The 18027-nt window shown below is 43.9% G+C and overlaps 1 pseudogene across 1 annotated transcript; it reads left to right on the top strand.

The window, feature by feature from the left end:
* Positions 1–12954: 12954 nt before the first annotated feature.
* LOC307053052 (small ubiquitin-related modifier 2-like) lies at positions 12955–15393 on the top strand (annotated as a pseudogene). Its single transcript has 2 exons — positions 12955–13061; positions 15202–15393. The product of its transcript is annotated as a small ubiquitin-related modifier 2-like (transcript).
* The last annotated feature ends 2634 nt before the right edge of the window (positions 15394–18027 follow it).

The following is an 18027-nucleotide window of genomic DNA, read 5'->3' as shown; positions in this document are numbered from 1 at the left end:
TGGAACAATTTTAAAGAAGAGAAATAAGACTTCAGATAGACTTAATGTAACAGCACTGCTTGTAGAGGTACATCTACGGGGAGGGGGTTCCATCATTTTTTCCTTTCTGCTATTATTATTATTATAAGCTATTTGTAGAGTGTGACCAGTGCATAGAACGTAAAAGAAAATGTTTTCTTCCAGCTAAGAAACCTTTGTCAGGTTACTGGGTATGTCATGGAGTCCTCTCTTTGACATACAGGTTCATTCATTTAGCTTTATGTGGACATCGGCCAGTTCTTGCAAAATTCCAAGGAAGCAGAAGGACTACCTGATTGAGACCCATTTCCCCCAGCTGTGGACTGACTCTATTATCCACAATTAAAGGTAACTCTGGATGGCATCCTTTTGTAGGCAAATTTCTAACCCAAGAACGTCTTTCAGCTCTGAGCATTGTCAAACTGAATGTTGCTATGAGACTGCAGCTATTTATTCCCCCAAGATGTTTTCTGAAAGAACTGTGATGGGGCTCTGGTAACAGAGTGTGTTTTTCATAGCTACACAATCATTTTTATTCTCTCTTCTTTAAAAAGAAAAAAAGGGGCCTCCCTGGTGGCGCAGTGGTTGAGAGTCCGCCTGCCGATGCAGGGGATACGGGTTCGTGCCCCGGTCTGGGAGGATCCCATATGCCGCGGAGCGGCTGGGCCCGTGAGCCATGGCTGCTGAGCCTGCGCATCCGGAGCATCCGGAGCCTGTGCTCCGCAACGGGAGAGGCCACAACAGTGAGAGGCCCGCGTACCACAAAAAAAAAAAAAAAAAAAAAGAAAGAAAAAAAGACCCCCACCATTTGTATAACATTTCCCGTGAATACATTAGAATGTTAGAGGGGTGATGCATGCCAGAGGTCTTGGCAGGTAGGAGCCCTTTCCACTGTTTAATTTCTGTTTTAGTCTGATGATGCTGTAGAAGGTAGATTTGCCTTGAAAAGCCAACGATCATCAAGATTTCACTGAATGCTCCAATTGTGTACCTAATGTACCTAAAGGGTTAAAAATATCCCCCCCGCTTTAACCTCTTGGATACCTCTTGGAATAATAGATACAGATACATGGGTTTTAGAGTAAATACATTATGAATATCTTCTTCAATCAGTACCTTGGTGGGTGTGTGTTTATTTCACAATAGAGATGTGTATAGAGAATATCTATTGATTTTGCCTGCCCATTATCCTTTCCTTCTTTTTCAGCTAAAACACCTCAGTTTTCCTTGGGGACCCACTCTCTCCAGGGTGATGGTCAAAATATATAAAAACTGGAGTGACATGGGTACTACCATGCTCGACCAATCAGGGTGGATGTTGACTGTAACAGCCGTTGAACCCAGCCTTCCTCATTAGATACACTTTCAATGAGTCTTGAAACTGAGATGCCCTGCCCTTCCTTCTCCAAGGGCCAGGCATGAACCAAGCGAGGCCAAACAGATTCTGTGTCCTGAGAATTTGCATATTGATCAGCAACACAGGCAGGGCTGAAAACACTTGACACGGGTGTGTCCCAAAGGTGTGGCCCTGCTTCCTGTCCTTTCTAAGACCTCATTGCTCAGCTTTTTCTTTGATTCTATAAGCTACCGCCATATCTACCCAATACCTTTTTTTTTTGCTTATATTTCCCAGAATTCATTTCTGTTGCTTGCAACCAAGAAACTCTAAGACAGTAATTCAGAAAATAAGATCGTAAAACAAATTTTCCATAACGGGAAGGAATCCTGTTTTCCTGGGTAATTTTATTATAAAATTGTAGAAATAATTCTGTGGAAGGAAAAAAAAAAGCCTTCAAAAGAATAAGTAGGAAATATGATGAAAATGAAATTAAGAAAAGCAGAGTTGTGGGGCAAAGCACTCAGTTTACTGGTTGGTGTGACAAAGGACTTGAACTAAATAGAGCAGAAGTGCTAAGCTTTCTGTGAGTTGCTATCCCTACCTAGGTTTTTAAAAAAAATTTATTTAAAGTAGCTTCCTACTTTTAGAATTCCCCTTTGACCTTTAGTCACTAGACTAAATCCTCCAGAACATGTTTCTTCAACTCCAATGCACATATAAATTGCTTGGAAGATTTTTCTTTTCTTTCTTTCTTTCTTTCTTTCTTTCTTTCTTTCTTTCTTTCTTTCTTCCTTCCTTCCTTCCTTTCCTTTCTTTCTTCTGCACCAGGTCTTAGTTGCGGCACACGGGGTCTTTAGTTGTGGCATGCAGTATCTTTTTTAGTTGCAGCTTATGGACTCTTAGTTGTGGTATCCATGCAGGATATAGTTCCCTGACCAGGGATCAAACCCGGGCCCCCCTGCATTGGGAGCATGGAGTCTTAGCCACTGGACCACCAGGGAAGTCCAGATCTTTTTCTTTTTAATGTAATATTTTATTTGTTGAGGGGTGGATACATCCTTCATTTCTTTCTTTTTTTTTTTTGATAAATTTATTTATTTTGGGCTGCATTGGGTCTTTGTTGCTGTGCTCAGGCTTTCTCTAGTTGTGGCGAGCGGGGGCTGCTTTTCCTTGTGCGGGCTTCTCATTGCGGTGGCTTCTCTTGTTGCAGAGCACAGGCTGTAGGCGTGCGGGCTTTAGTAGTTGTGGCTCGCGGGCTCTAGAGCTCAGGCTCAGTAGTGGCGCAAGGGCTTAGTTGCTCCGTGGCATGTGGGATCTTCCCGGACCAGGGCTTGAACCAGTGTCTCCTGCATTGGCAGGCAGATTCTTAACCACTGTGCCACCCGGGAAGCCCCACCCTTTTTTTTTTTTAATTGAAGTATAGTTGACTTACAACATTGTGTTAGTTTCAGTTGTACAACAAAGTAATTCAGTTATACATACATATATATATATTTTTTCAGATTCTTTTCCCTTATAGGTTATTACAAAATATTGAGTATATTTCCTTATGCTATGCAGTAGGTCCTTGTTGGTTATCTATTTTACATATAGTCGTGTGTATATGTTAATCCCAAATTCCTAATCTACCCCTCCCCCCTCCCCCTTGTCTTCGGTTTGTTTTCTATGTGTGTGGTGTAGGATCTTATTAAAACGCAGTCTGATTTTACATTTCCATCAAGCTCCCAGTGATGCCAGTGCTGCTGGCCAGAGGACCACAATTTGAACAGCGAGGCTCCAGGTCAGAATATTTTGCTCCAGCCCAGGTTTCTCAGATTCCCCATTCAGGGCTTCCAGACTACCTCCCTTTGTCTCTGTAGAGCACACTTGTCATACCACTCCAAGCCGGCAGGCGGCACCAGCGCCCCCCTAGGGTCCCTGCTGAACTGATTCCTCGCTAAGAACAAGTTGGTATATTTCGGAAGGATTCATGTAAAGGGAGCTTAAGAATCTCCCAAGTAAGCATAGTTCATAGCATTTGGTTATAGTTTGGACCTCCAAGCAAAATGACCACTGAGGGGGGAATTCTTGCTAAGTATTTTGATAACCCTTTTTTTTTCTTCTGATTTAAAAATCGTCTGTCCATGCCTCACTGTGGAGATGTGGCTCTTTACATTTGTAATTGGAAAGTAAGAGGTGCTTTAGCAAAGCCTGCTGCAGTTAGATTTTAGAGGGCTTTCTCACGTGTTATCGTACTGCTAGAAGAATCTTTACTACCGCTATTATTCCCATGTTACAGATGAGAAAACAAAAGCACAGAGAAGAGGATTTAGTGACTTGTCTACTGCAACAAAGGGAGTGAGGAATAGTTGAGATCCAGCCTTGAGCTTCTGCTCAAAACCCTCAGTCTTTACTGTGTATGGAGAAACAAACAACAACAGCAATAACAACAAACAAACACACAAAAAAACCAACACCTGGGTTCTTTTCTGCAGTAAACCTTGTTCTTCTCAACAACGTTGACATTTAACTAATCTTTGTTAAGGATAAGGGTTTCAATTTGAGGAATTCCTGGGTTCCTGATCACAGGAACTGGAATACGGAAAGTTCTGGGTATAACTTCTCCCTAAATACAATGATACACTTTGGATAAAATGATCTGTGATTGCAAGTCTTCTACAAACTTTGTATTTATTTACCATAGCCAAGGAGTCCCTGTCCTACATGTGGTATCAAAGTTCCCTTTGAAAAATTTCTGGGAAGGTTAGGCATTAAAGTAAAGGGAACATTTTGAATACATTTAGAATTTAAAAAAGGCTTTTTTGTGCTTGTGTGGAGGGGAGTTTAGGGGAGTCGATGTCTCATCTTGGAGAACCTCCCACAGGTTTTGCAGCCACAGTAAACTCTGGGGGCTACTCCCACCCCCTTCCTTCACCCCTCCCCCCACCATCCAATCTGGTGTAAGGAAGTTGCTGTCACCCCACAGCCAAGCATAGCGGGTTCTGGGTTCTTGAGCATCGAATCTCAGGGTGGGAAGGGCTGCTGTGGGTGATCTCGAGGAACCTCAAGATCTTCAAGCATTTTGCCAAATGGGTTCTGTGGGATGTTAACACCGAGTATTAGGGGGACCGTGTTTCCGTGGTCACGCCACGAGTCAGTTGAGAAACACTGGTTTAAGTGAAGTCACAGAAGTTTCTTTTCCCCAGGGCTCCTTGGAGGTGTTCATGTGCGTGTGTGTGTGGAAGGGAGATCTTTAAGAATGGGGCTTGGGCTCTGCTTTCCAGTTAGGAGATGAAGGAACCTCTTGTTCCTGGAACATCTGAGGCTTACAGAACACCCTGTGAAAATCCGCATCTAGTTCATCTTGCCCCACAGACAGTGCCAGCTTCATGGCAAGTGCAGTCATGGGGCCCAAGATCCCTTTAATGCTCTGCTGTCACCATCTTGAAGTCCTTAGTAAGTTCTGAACAAGGGGCTCTGTTACCCGAAAACTGGGTTCACCTCTTGGTGGGTGTTGAGCCAATAGACACAACCAAGTCAAAGATCTGGAGAAGGGGCCTTCCCTGGGGGCGCAGTGGTTGAGAGTCCGCCTGCCGATGCAGGGGACACAGGTTCGTGCCCCGGTCCGGGAAGATCCCACATGCCGTGGAGCGGATGGGCCCGTGAGCCATGGCCGCTGAGCCTGCGCGTCCGGAGCCTGTGCTCCGCAGCGGGAGAGGCCACAACAGTGAGAGGCCCGCGTACCGCAAAAAAAAAAAAAAAAAAAAAAAGATCTGGAGAAGGAAGGATTTATTATTACTTGCAGCAAGTAAGGAAAACACTGGGGATCAGTGTCTCCCCAGATAGCAAGATTGGGGAAGTTTTAAGCTAAGCGTCCATGCACATTCACGAATGGGCTTGAGCAGAGGAGAATTCAGCATAGAATTGGGGCAAAGGTCGACAGAGTCCAAGCTTTAGTTGATAGAAGTCGCGAGGGTCAACCTCATCATTCCTTCCTCCACCGGGGTGGGGACCTTAGTTCCTGCAGATCGCAGAGATGTGTATCAGATTGTTATATATATCTCTCTCTTGAGGAGGAACTAGACTCTTTTATTGCTGAGCTATTGTTTCTTGACAGCTCTTCATTCCTGCATACCCTCACTTCTCTTAAGATCCTTGATTACTGAGACCTGTTCAAGGGCAAGCACTGTGGCCAGACTTACATCACAAAATAGCTTCTCTTAATGTCAAGAAAGCCATGCCTGGTTCTCTTTCTCTGGGGACCCCCTACCCTATCTCCTTACAGCTCCGCACCTGGGTTTTGCACTGGGCCCTACAAATGATGTAGCTGTCCCCCTGCCTACGGAGGACCCAGAGGAGGAGCTGGGTCTTGGCCTAAACATTTCCTAGTCTTTCCTCCCCTTTCTCTCTGTACTCTTCTTAGCTTCCTGTGCTGGCTCCCTCCTCCCGTATCTCCTCCTGCTTCCCTGCTTTCTGCATCTCCCATGCTCCTCCTTATGCCTTCCCTTTACCCTCTGTCTTCTACCCGTGGACGTGTGATCTTTTCTCCAGCCCAAATTTAAAGATCCCTGGAATAAACCTCTCTAATGTTTCCTTAGCTCTCTTTGCACTTGTGATGGGATGTGCCACGAACTGTAGCGAAGTGCACACTCCGGAGGGTGGTCAGCCCTGAATTGTGCTGTCAAAATAATACCGGATGTTACCGCTGTGCTCCAGGCACTGCTGCATTCTCTAGTTTGTATCTGGGAATTCAGGGAGAGGCGCACAGAACACAGAAGAAAGCAGAAAGAGAACACATTTCGATGTCTTTAAAGCAGTCCTTTCCGAGACTAATAGCCTCTTTTGTCTAAACGTATTACATTAATGATTTGAAGTGAAATGTTGTTGGCACCCTCTTACAGTTAAAGGAAAGGATCAGTGCAGTGCCCCTCAGCACATCAAGGGAAGCATCAGAAGTGAAGACGGGTTACAGCATCTCTCACTGACAACCAGGAAAGACCCACTTACCATAACAAGGCAAACTTATCTGCAGGCTTTCAGAGTCATCAAAGACCACCCTTCCTGTCCAACCCTGTTTCCACCTCTCTCCCTTAACTTCCATTGTTGTCAAGGTGTTTTTTTGTTTGTTTGTTGTTGTTGTTGTTTTGGCAAGTAATGTAAATTTAAATCAAACCACTGTAAGGAAAGAAAAGAAGATATATTTGTTCCTTTTAACTGAGCAGTATAAGGTTGAGCACGGCTTCAGGTATAGCTGGATTCAGGAGTCCAAATGATGTCATCTGGACTCCTTGCCCCCTCCTTCTCTGTGATCCCTACTTTCCTTTGGGACATATTCTCTGTCCAGATCTCGCCACATAAAGGCCAAGATTGCCCCCTCAGTTTACACTCTTCATGGCTTATGATCTAGAGAAAATGTCATTCCCCCAAGGGTTCTGTAGCAAAACTGGAGGGGAGATTCTGATTGGCCCAGCCAGCTTATGAGTCATAGCTGATGAGCCCACCCCTCAGCCAATCACAGTGACCTGGAGAATGCAGTGTGCTGGGATTGGCCCATGAGGGTCACATGCCCACCCACCTGCTGGTGGTGGTGGTGCTGGAAGGAAGAATGAACTCTTGCCCCATAAGGTAGGGTGGGTTCTCTTAAAAAAGAGGGTTCCAGGGCTTCCCTGGTGGTGCAGTGGTTAAGAATCCGCCTGCCAATGCAGGGGACATGGGTTCGAGCCCTGGTCCGGGAAGATCCCACACGCCGCAGAGCAACTAAGCCCGGCCGCCGCAACTACTGAGCCTGTGCACCTAGAACCCACTTCAATGAGAAGCCCACGCGCTGCAACGAAGAGTAGCCCCTTCTCACCACAACTAGAGAAAGCCCGAGCGCAGCAATGAAGACCCAATGTGGCCAAAAATAAATAAATAAAATAAATTTATTAAAAAAAAAAAAAAAAAAGAGGGTTCCTAGTACTAGGAGAGGGACTGTGTGTCCAAAATGACAACTCAGGTGACGCTGCCTTCTCGGTCTGTCCCATGACTCCTCCTCTCTCCCACACTTTGCTTACATCTGCCTCAGGGCCTTTGTGTGGCTCTAATCCCCACCTTTTCTCCACTTTCCTAAACCCAACCACGCCCCTCAAGGCTGAACCTGTAATGACCACTCAGAAAGTACTTTATGGGTTCTTTTGGGAGCCAATAGAACACTGAAGAGGTTTCACAAGGGAGACAGATCCTCTGTTGATTTGAAGATAGGTATCCTAGCTACCTATCTTCATCACGCTTCTGTGAGACTGTGCTGATCAAGGCTTTTTAGTTGAAAGGATCAGAGAGACACAGGAGTTAGTACAAATGAAAGGGCGGTCGGCTCAAAGGAGTCAAGGGCATCTCCTGGAACCAAAGAACAGCTAGCTGAACCCAGGGGACTCTGGAAGCCCTGGGGCTCCAAGGTGAGACCAGTCCCACGGGTGCTCCCGTCCTCGTGTCTGTCTGTCTGCTCGGTGCTTCTGCTTCCCTCAGCAGCTGGCTGTGTCTGATTGCTCTTCACGGTGCTCTCTGGGGGAGAGGTGGCGGGCTGGCGTCGGCACCTTTTAGTTCCCATGCCCACCATTCTCTGGGGCTCTTTGCTTGGGTTTTTGAGAAAAAAAAAAGAACACATTTGATCACTGAGCAGCCAATGTATCAGCTGTCTTTGGGCATCCCCCACTAGTCCAGTAGTCTGTTCATCAGGGTCATGTAGCACACATGTGGTTGACCAGGCCATGGGTGGGAGCGGGTCTCAGAAGAGTGGGTGTGGGCTGAGCAGGCGCCCCAAAACATGCCTCTTATGGGTACGTGGAGCAGCTGTTTCACAGGCTAATCGGTTAAAGCTGAGAGAAGTTAAATGACTCACACAAGGCCACCCAGCCAGGGAGAGGTGACTCGGGTGTCTGTCCACTGCTTTTTGGTCACTGCTAATGAAGAGGGGATGCCCAAAGCCCTGAGCATTGATTAGCTCCCCGAGGCCGCGAGGCTCTGGGGAAGGAGCCAGGCAAGAGGCTGGGTTTCAGTGGACCCCACGGTGAGCACTGAACTAGACCTTGGAGTGGAGAGGAATTAAGACACTGGGGGGCTTCCCTGGTGGCTCAGTGGTTGGGAGTCCACCTGCCAATGCAGGGGACACGGGTTTGAGCCCTGGTCCGGGAAGATCCCACATGCCACGGAGCAACTAAACCCGTGCGCCACGACTACTGAGCCCACGTGCCACAACTACTGAAGCCCACGTGCCTAGAGCCCGTACTCCGCAACAAGAGAAGCCACTGCAATGAGAAGCCCGCACACCGCAATGAAGAGTAGCCCCTGCTCGCCGCAACTAGAGAAAAACCGTGAGCAGCAATGAAGACCCAACACAGCCAAAAAAAAAAAAAAAAAAAAAAAAAAAAAAAAAATTCATATTCACTACTTAGCAAAGTATGTGTAATTGAGAGATTTGTTCATTTGGGGTTTCATAAAAGGTTAGCTGAGTTGTTGACGTTAAAAGAGCATTAACCTAGAAGCCATGTTTAAATAACTGAATATTTTTCAAAATCTAGCCTGTGCTCCCAGGGGCTGGAGGCCTGGTGAGGATCTTGACACATTGGTGGGCTCGTGACATGTCCGACGACTGTGGCCTTGAAGGGATTTAGGCTGAGTGTGGCCAGATCTGCTCTCTAAAAAAAAAAAAAAAATCCAGAAACCTGAATTTTGGGGAAGTCTCTCAATTTTTTTTCATATTGGCAACAGTCTTAACATTTTAAAACACTGAGGGCCAAACTAAACCAGATTTACGGGCTTGATTCAGTGAGAGGGTTGTCACTTTTCAACATCAAAAGAAGTCCCTTATTTGAGAGGTAAGGTCACAGAAGCCCAGGGCAGAGAGGGAGCAGTTGCAGAAGGACAGACAGGCCTGGGGGATCTTTCCGGGCCAGACAGGTGATGCTCCTCTTCACTGAGAGGTTAGCGGCTTGCCCAGGAGAGCAGAAGCTCATGTAGACTCTGAATTCCCCTTCAGCACGGGAGAATTCTCTCCTCCAGTTGCTGGGAAGGTTGTCCACTGACAGCTCGCAGCTATGCACCTTCTCTGGAAACTGGTTTCACTCCAGAAAGTTGCCTCCACAAGATACACCCCTTTCTCAGGGCAGCTGGCATCCAATGAACCCCCAATCCCACCCCACTTTGTCCTGAAGAGCCAGCCCCGCTCTGAGCTCCCCACGGGGTGGGCTGAGGCCTTCGTTGAGACCGCATGGCAGGGAGACCTCTCCCTCCATCCTGTCCAGCCTGTCTCTTCCCCACACGCTGTTGATGCCGAGGGCTCCTCCTTGCAGGCTAAGCTCTAACTCTGCTCCTGCCTCCCTGGAACATGACCTGTGACCCTTAGCTGCCCTCTGTCTCTTTTCTGTGTCCCAGGTAAGTGTATTTTAATGAGCAAGGCCAACCTAAGATAGTAGCAATTTTTTAAAAAATTAATTTATTTTATTTTATTTATTTTTGGCTGCATTGGGTCTTCATTGCGGTGCGGGGGCTTCTCATTGCGGTGGCTTCGCTTGCTGCGGAGCACGGGCTCTAAGCTCACGGACTCAGTAGTTGTGGCGCACGGGCTTAGTTGCTTCGTGGTATGTGGGATCTTCCAGGACCAGGGCTTGAACCCATGTACCCTGCATTGTCAGGGGGATTCTTAACCACTGCGCCACCAGGGAAGCCTGATAGTAGCAATTTTTGCTGAAGACATTTTCCTCAGAGATTTTTCTTCAAGAGATCTAATTTGAACAGAGCCTCCCTTTACGCACACCTATTCAAAACACAGGGCCTAACGAAAACGTGTAAGAGCCACGCAGGAGCCTCTCTTTTTCAGGCCAGCATAATCATTTTTTTGGGGGGGGATATAATCGACGTATAACGTTTACTTGTTTAGAGTATACAACATAATGATTTGACCTTTGTATATACTGTGAATGATTGCAACAAGTCCAGTAAACATCCATCAGCACTCATAGTTACAAAACATTTTTTTCCTTATGATGAGAACTTTAAAATCCCCTCTCTTAGCAGTTTTCAAGTATACAACACGGTATTATTAACTATAGTCATCATGCTCTACATTACACCCCCAGGACTTACCTTTTTTATAACTGCAAGTTTGAACCTTTTGACCCCCTGTACCCATTGCCCTGATACCTCCCACTCCCCATCCCTGTCAACCATCAATCAGTTCTCGGTTCTCTATATCTATGAGCTTGGTTTTTTGTTTTTGTTTTGTTTTGTTTTAGATTCCACATGTAGATGAGATTATACAGTATTTGTCTTTCTCTGACTTATTTCACTTAGCATAATGCCCTCAAGGTCCATCCATGTTGTCCCAAATGGCAAGATTTCATTCTTTTTTATGGCTGAATAATATTCCATTGTATATCTGTACCATATTTTCTTTATCCATTCATCCATCCATGGACACTTAAGTTGTTTCCATGTCTTGGCTATTGTAAATAATGCTGCAATGAACATGGGGGTGCATATATTTTTTGAGTTAGTGTCTTCATTTTCTTCAGATAAATACACAGAGGAGAAATTGCTGGATCATACAGCAGTTCTGTTTTTAATTTTTTGAGGAACCTCCATACTGCTTTCCACAGTGGCTGCACGAATTTACATTCCCACCAACAGTGCACAAGGGGTCCCTTTTCTCTACATCTTTGTCAACATTCGTTAACTGTTGTCTTTAAGATAATAGCCATTCTGACAGGTGTGAGGTGATATCTCACTGTGGTTTTGATCTGCAGAGGAGCCTTCTGGAATGCCTGTTCAACAAACCAACTGCCTCTCCCTTCAAGTGTCAAACCTGAGTGAGTTTGCAATCCCTGTTGCCAGCATCTGATGAAACAATATTCCAGACTAGAATATTCCAATATTCTAGTCTTACAATTCTCATTGTAAGACTAGAGGCTAAGACCTGGGTCACAGTGTCTCTACCTGTGTTAGATGTCAGGATTCTCCAGAGGCCAGTCCTTGGAGTCAACTCAGGAATTGATGGGAGTCATTTAAATAAACCAGGTTCAGGGAGAAAAAGGCACTGGTTGGGGGTGCTGGGAATTTTCTTCTTTTGCCTAATGACTATATGAATAAAGTTACTCACTTGAACTTTTCTAAGTCTAAACAACACACCTTGGAAGGGTTTATTTTATAGCATCTTTGGTAGGACTATTCATTTTTATGAATAGTAATAACGATGCTGGGGTGGATATCATAGGAGAGAGGGTCCAGGCAGATGAGAATGAAAAGGAAAATGATCATGTTCCCCTACTACATTTGCAGATTCAAGGGGAATAGTTAAATGTCAACTGAGATCAGGATGACATATTTTCCCAGGGCTGCTATTAAATAAATATTAAATATTTTAAAATAAATTTATTTTATAAATAATAAATTATTAATTTAATTTATTCAATAATGTAATAATTAACTTAATTTAATAATTAAATGGATATATTTAATAAATAAAATTATTGAATACATTTATTTATTTATAATTAAATATTAAATACATATTGTTTCCTCCTCAGCTCCACTCACTACCTCATTTACAGTGTCTACCTAACTGTGAACCCAAGCTCAGGTAAAATAAATTAAAGAGTAATATAAATTCTGAAGGTACTTAAGACAATGTTGTAATATAGTATCATTTCAGGACCAGAATCTTCTGGTCTTGGCCTGCACGTGTTTTCAGGATCAGAACAAGAAGAAGAACATTTGCCATCTTCCCACTTAATGACCCCAAAAGTAAACATCTGCCCTTTTCAGAATCTCCCACTACAAAACAAGCCGGCTCTCTTCCCCAGCCCCCCATCCTCTCCAAGTCATAATGGAAAGTGCAAGAGTTTTAAAGATGGGGCTTGACTTTCGCAAACAGGACGTGTGGATGAAAGCAAAGCTAAGTCAGGTATAGAGTAAAACAAATGTAATCTGTCCAAAGCTGAGAACAATTAGTTCCAGATATTTCTAAATTTTTTTCTTGAATAAGGGGGTCCTTATTCTGAGCGAAGAATTCGAACTGGTAGACAGGTTTCTTGGAAAGGACGATACTCAAACTTCTTTTAGTAACAAACACTTTAGGAAAAAGGGAATGCATTTAGCAAGAGAAGGAAAGAAATGGTACATACTATTTTGATTATGAGACCTAGGAAGATATGATTGTGTAACTGGTTTAGCATTCTGGGGTGGAAACATCCTGAAACCATGGTATATGATAAATTTGGTCTCCTTTCTGAAAGGGTTACAGCCTGAGAAAGAGCTGTTATTCTGGAAGTTTGGCCTATTACTTGATAAAGCTGAGTTTTAAGAGTAATAGGGAAAAATACCCTTATAAACCAGTAAGAAAATGTCAAAATATTCAAAATAAAAATAGGCAATTAAAAAAGTTAAAAAAAGAGTAATAGGGAAAAATAAAATCTAAAAATTCTTTTAAAATAAATAATAAATAAAAATAAACATGCTCTCCCTCCTCCACTGCTGCTGCCTCCCTCTTCTGTGGCTCCTGGTCCTGCTTGTGTGCTCATTTGGTGCGGACCTGGTCCCTCTTTAGGGAAGCGGCCACAGGGGAGACTCCTGTGCTTGCCATGGCCATGGCTGAGGAAAAGCCCAAGGAAGGAGTCAAGACTGAGAACAACGATCGTATTAATTTGAAGGTGGCGGGGCAGGATGGTTCCGTGGTGCAGTTGAAGATTAAGAGGCATACACCATTTGTTTATTTTTGTTTTCATTTCCATTTCTCTAGCAGGTGGGTCAAAAAGGATCTCGCTGTGATTTGTCATAGAGTGTTCTGCCTATGTTTTCCTCTAAGAGTTTGATAGTTTCTGGCTTTACATTTAGGTCTTTAATCCATTTTGAGCTTATTTTTGTGTATGGTGTTAGGGAGTGTTCTAATCTCATACTTTTACATGTAACTGTCCAGTTTTCCCAGCACCACTTATTGAAGAGGCTGTCCTTTCTCCACTGTACATTCCTGCCTCCTTTATCAAAGATAAGGTGACCATATGTGCGTGGATTTATCTCTGGGCTTTCTATCCTGTTCCATTGATCTATATTTCTGTTTTTGTTCCAGTACCATACTGTCTTGATTACTGTAGCTTTGTAGTATAGTCTGAAGTCAGGGAGCCTGATTCATCCAGCTCCATTTTTCGTTCTCAAGATTGCTTTGGCCATTTGGGGCCTTTTGTGTTTCCATACCAATTGTGAAATTTTTTGTTCTAGTTCTGTGAAAAATGCCACTGGTAGTTTGATAGGGATTGCATTGAATCTGTAGATTGCTTTGGGTAGTAGAGTCATTTTTACAATGTTGATTCTTCCAATCCAAGAACATGGTATATCTCTCCATCTATTTGTATCATCTTTAATTTCTTTCATCAGTGTCTTATAATTTTCTGCATACAGGTCTTTTGTCTCCTTAGGTAGAAAATATTCCTAGATATTTTATTCTTTTTGTTGCAATGGTAAATGGGAGTGTTTTCTTTTTTTTTTTTTTTTTTTTTGCAGTACACGGGCCTCTCACTGTTGTGGCCTCTCCCGTTGCAGAGCACAGGCTCCGGATGCACAGGCTCAGCGGCCATGGCTCACGGGCCCAGCTGCTCCGCGGCATGTGGGATCTTCCCAGGCCAGGGCACGAACCCGTGTCCCCTGCATCGGCAGGCGGACTCTCAACCACTGCGCCACCAGGGAAGCCCGGGAGTGTTTTCTTGATTTCACGGAAACCATAAACAAGACCAAAAGACAACCCTCAGAATGGGAGAAAATATTTGCTAATAAAGAACTGAGAAAGGATTAATCTCCGAAATTTACAAGCAGCTCATGCAGCTCAATAACAAAAAAACAAACAACCCAATCCAAAAATGGGCAGAAGACCTAAATAGACATTTCTCCAAAGAAGATATACAGACTGCCAACAAACATATGAAAGAATGCTCAACATCATTAATCATTAGAGAAATGCAAATCAAAACTACAATGAGATATCATCTCACACTGGTCAGAATGGCCATCATCAAAAAATCTAGAAACAATAAATGCTGGAGAGGGTGTGGAGAAAAGGGAGCCCTCTTGCACTGCTGGTGGGAATGTGAATTGGTACAGCCACTATGGAGAACAGTATTGAGGTTCCTTAAAAAACTACAAATAGAACTACCATACGACCCAGCAATCCTACTACTGGGCATATACCCTGAGAAAACCATAATTCAAAAAGAGTCATGTACCAAAATGTTGACTGCAGCTCTATTTACAATAGCCAGGAGAGGGAAACAACCTAAGCGTCCATCATCGGATGAATGGATAAAGAAGATGTGGCACATATATACAATGGAATATTACTCAGCCATAAAAAGGAACGAAACTGAGTTATTTGTAGTGAGGTGGATGGACCTAGAGTCTGTCATACAGAGTGAAGTAAGTCAGAAAGAGAAAGACAAATACCATATGCTCACACATATATATGGAATCTAAGGGAAAAAAAATGTCATGAAGAACCCAGGGGTAAGACAGGAATAGACACAGACCTACTAGAGAATGGACTTGAGGATATGGGGAGGGGGAAGGGTAAGCTGTGACAAAGTGAGAGAGTGGCATGGACATATATACACTACCGAACGTAAAATAGATAGCTAGTGGGAAGCAGCCGCATAGCACAGGGAGATCAGCTCGGTGCTTTGTGACCACCTAGAGGGGTGGGATAGGGAGGGTGGGAGGGAGGGAGATGCGAGGGGGAAGGGATATGGGAACATATGTGTGTGTGACTGATTCACTTTGTTATGAAGCAGAAACTAGCACACCATTATAAAGCAATTACACTCCAATAAAGATGTAAAAAAAAAAAAGAGGCATACACCACTTAGTAAACAAATGAAAGCCTATTGTGAAAAAAAGTTTATTGACAGGGTTTGTCAATGAGGCAGATCAGATTCCGATTTGATGGGAAGCCAATCAATGAAACAGACACACCTGCACGGTTGGAAATGGAGGATGAAGATACAATTGATGTGTTTCAGCAGCAGACAGGAGGCGTCTACTAAAAAGGGAGCCTGCTACTTTACTCCAGAATTCTGTTCCTCCGGACCAAGAAGACATTCTCAATTAGAAAACCGCAATTTGGTTCCACCACATCCTGACTACTACAGTATAGTTTCTCTATTCTTTCATTTTCCCCTTCCCCATTCCTTTATTGTACCTAAAGTAACTGGTGTATGTGCACAAGCATACTGCATTTTTTAAAAACTAAATGGCCAACGGTATGTTTCGATCGACATCAAATGGAGATGGAATGGGGAAAAATACTGGTTCTGTGAAGATACCCCCTTTTCTCCATTACTGGTATGCTCATCAGCTGTTATCTTTATATTCCAGTAAGTTATTTTGCTCTCACTGTTTAACAAAAAAAGAACAACATAAAAATTCTTGCAAACCTTGTTCAACTGGGAGAATTTTAATGTTTTTCATTTATCATTGTAAAACCAAAGACAATTTTATAATTTTTTTGAACGTAACTGTTGCATGTAGGGCAATCGGTCATTAGGTAGGGATAAATTACTCTAAAAGAAATGAATCCTAGATAGTTTTCCCTTCAAGTCAAGCGTCTTGTTGTTTAAATAAACTTCTTGTTTAAAACAACAAAAAACAAAAAAACAGGGCTTCCCTGGTGGCGCAGTGGTTGAGAGTCCGCCTGCCGATGCAGGGGACGGACACGGGTTCGTACCCCGGTCTGGGAGGATTCCACATGCCGCGGAGCGGCTGGGCCCATGAGCCATGGCCGCTGAGCCTGCGCGTCCGGAGCCTGTGCTCCGCAACGGGAGAGGCCACAACAGTGAGAGGCCCGCGTACCGCAAAAAACAAAAAAAACCGCGCACGGCTCCTGAAATGCACCTTATTTTCATTATTTCCCATGAAATGGGTGTAGTAGGAAGAATAAAGGCCTCCAAAGATGGCCATTATCTAATCCCTAGAATTTGTGACTATGCTGTGTTACCTGGCAAGGAGGAGCTAAGATCGCACGTGGATGAGGCTGCTGATCAGCTGACTTTGAAATGGGGAGATTAGCCTGCATTATCCATGTGGGCACAATATAATCACGAACGTCCTTAAAATCCTGTGCGGGAGGCAGCACAGACGCAGTGTCAGAGTGACGCAGCACGAGAAAGATGCCATTGGCCAGAGCTGGCTTTGAAGGTGGAAGGGACCCATGAGCCAAGGAATACGGGCCTCAGCAAACTGGAAAAGGGAAGAAAACAGATTCTCCCCGAGAGTCTCGAGAAAGGAATGCAGCCCTGCCCACACACTGATTTTAGCCCCGTGAGTCCCATTTCAGACTTCTGACCTCCAGATAGTACATTTGTGTTGTTTCACTAAGTTTGTAGTAATTTGTTACCGCAGCAATAAGAAAGTAATGTAGAAGGTCAGTCAAGTAGAAACAAAGTTCACTGATGAAACTTCTTATTTAATTTTTAAAATAATATTGTTACCATCAAAGTACACAGCTGTTTTATGCTCAGATATTTTGTTCCATGTGACCCACTTCTGCAAAATACCAGTTAGTCCTGTTTTGTACACATTTTTTCTTTTGGATAAAAACTAGTGTTTATTACATGAAACACTTTTTTTTTTTTTTGACCAGGAGGGATTATTTTGTCCTTTATTAGCTGGCTATTAGAAATGACTTACAACAATGTCCAAGCTTTTTATTTCCAATCAGAGATTATCTTGGAGTAGCAAATAGGGGAAAAATAGTTGTGAACCTTTTTTTTTTTTTGTGATACACAGGCCTCTCACTGTTGTGGCCTCTGCCGTTGCGGAGCACAGGCTCCGGACGCGCAGGCTCAGCAGCCATGGCTCACGGGCCCAGCCGTTCTGCAGCACGTGGAATCTTCCCGGACCGGGGCACGAACCTGTGTCCCCTGCATCGGCAGGCAGACTCTCAACCACTGCACCACCAGGGAAGCCCAGTTGTGAGCCTTTTATATTTCCATCAGCTGTCCCCAAATAATCTAGGTGTGATAAATGAATTCATGGGGAAAAATGCCTGGGTAGCTGCAATTTATAATGCTTTTCAGTTACCAATTTATATGTTAGAACGCAGGGGTTTGATCAATCAAAGAAAATCATTTGCAATAACGGGGATTCCAAGAGCCTGGGATGTTGCTTCCTACATACCACAAGTTTTGAGACGATAAAAGCAACACTTGTTTTAGAAGGAAAAAAAAAAAAGTAAATGCTGAGAGGAATGAATAATGCAGCTATTGAAAGGCACCTATAGACAGAGCTGAGTCACAGACATGCAATAATTCAGAATATTCAGAACACTGTGAGAAAAGGGTGCTTTTCCCAAGCTGGGGTGTCTCTGCCTCCTGCCCTGGAAGTGGTGCTCCCCCCACCCTCCCTGGGGCTCTACACGTTTTTGATTCTAAAGCTCCACATTCATTATTGTCCTTCACTCTCAGGCTTTTTAAAAGAAAACACTTAGTCGTCTCCATAACACATTTTCCCCCTCCTTTTCAAAAGGAAGAGAAGAAAGCCTTCTGAGGAGAGAAGATACCTTTTCAGTGACCCTTGTAACCAACGAAAGAATTCAATTCAATCCAACAAAGAGTTACTCAGATAAGAAAACTGACCCAAACACGATGGGGAAAGGGTTTGATGCTGATTACAAATCCTCA

This window comes from Hyperoodon ampullatus, assembly GCF_949752795.1.
Source record: "Hyperoodon ampullatus genome assembly, chromosome: 5".
Classification (NCBI taxonomy): domain Eukaryota; kingdom Metazoa; phylum Chordata; class Mammalia; order Artiodactyla; family Ziphiidae; genus Hyperoodon; species Hyperoodon ampullatus.
The sequence above is the reverse complement of the archived record's forward strand: the minus strand, read 5'-3'. Positions and strand labels throughout refer to the sequence as shown.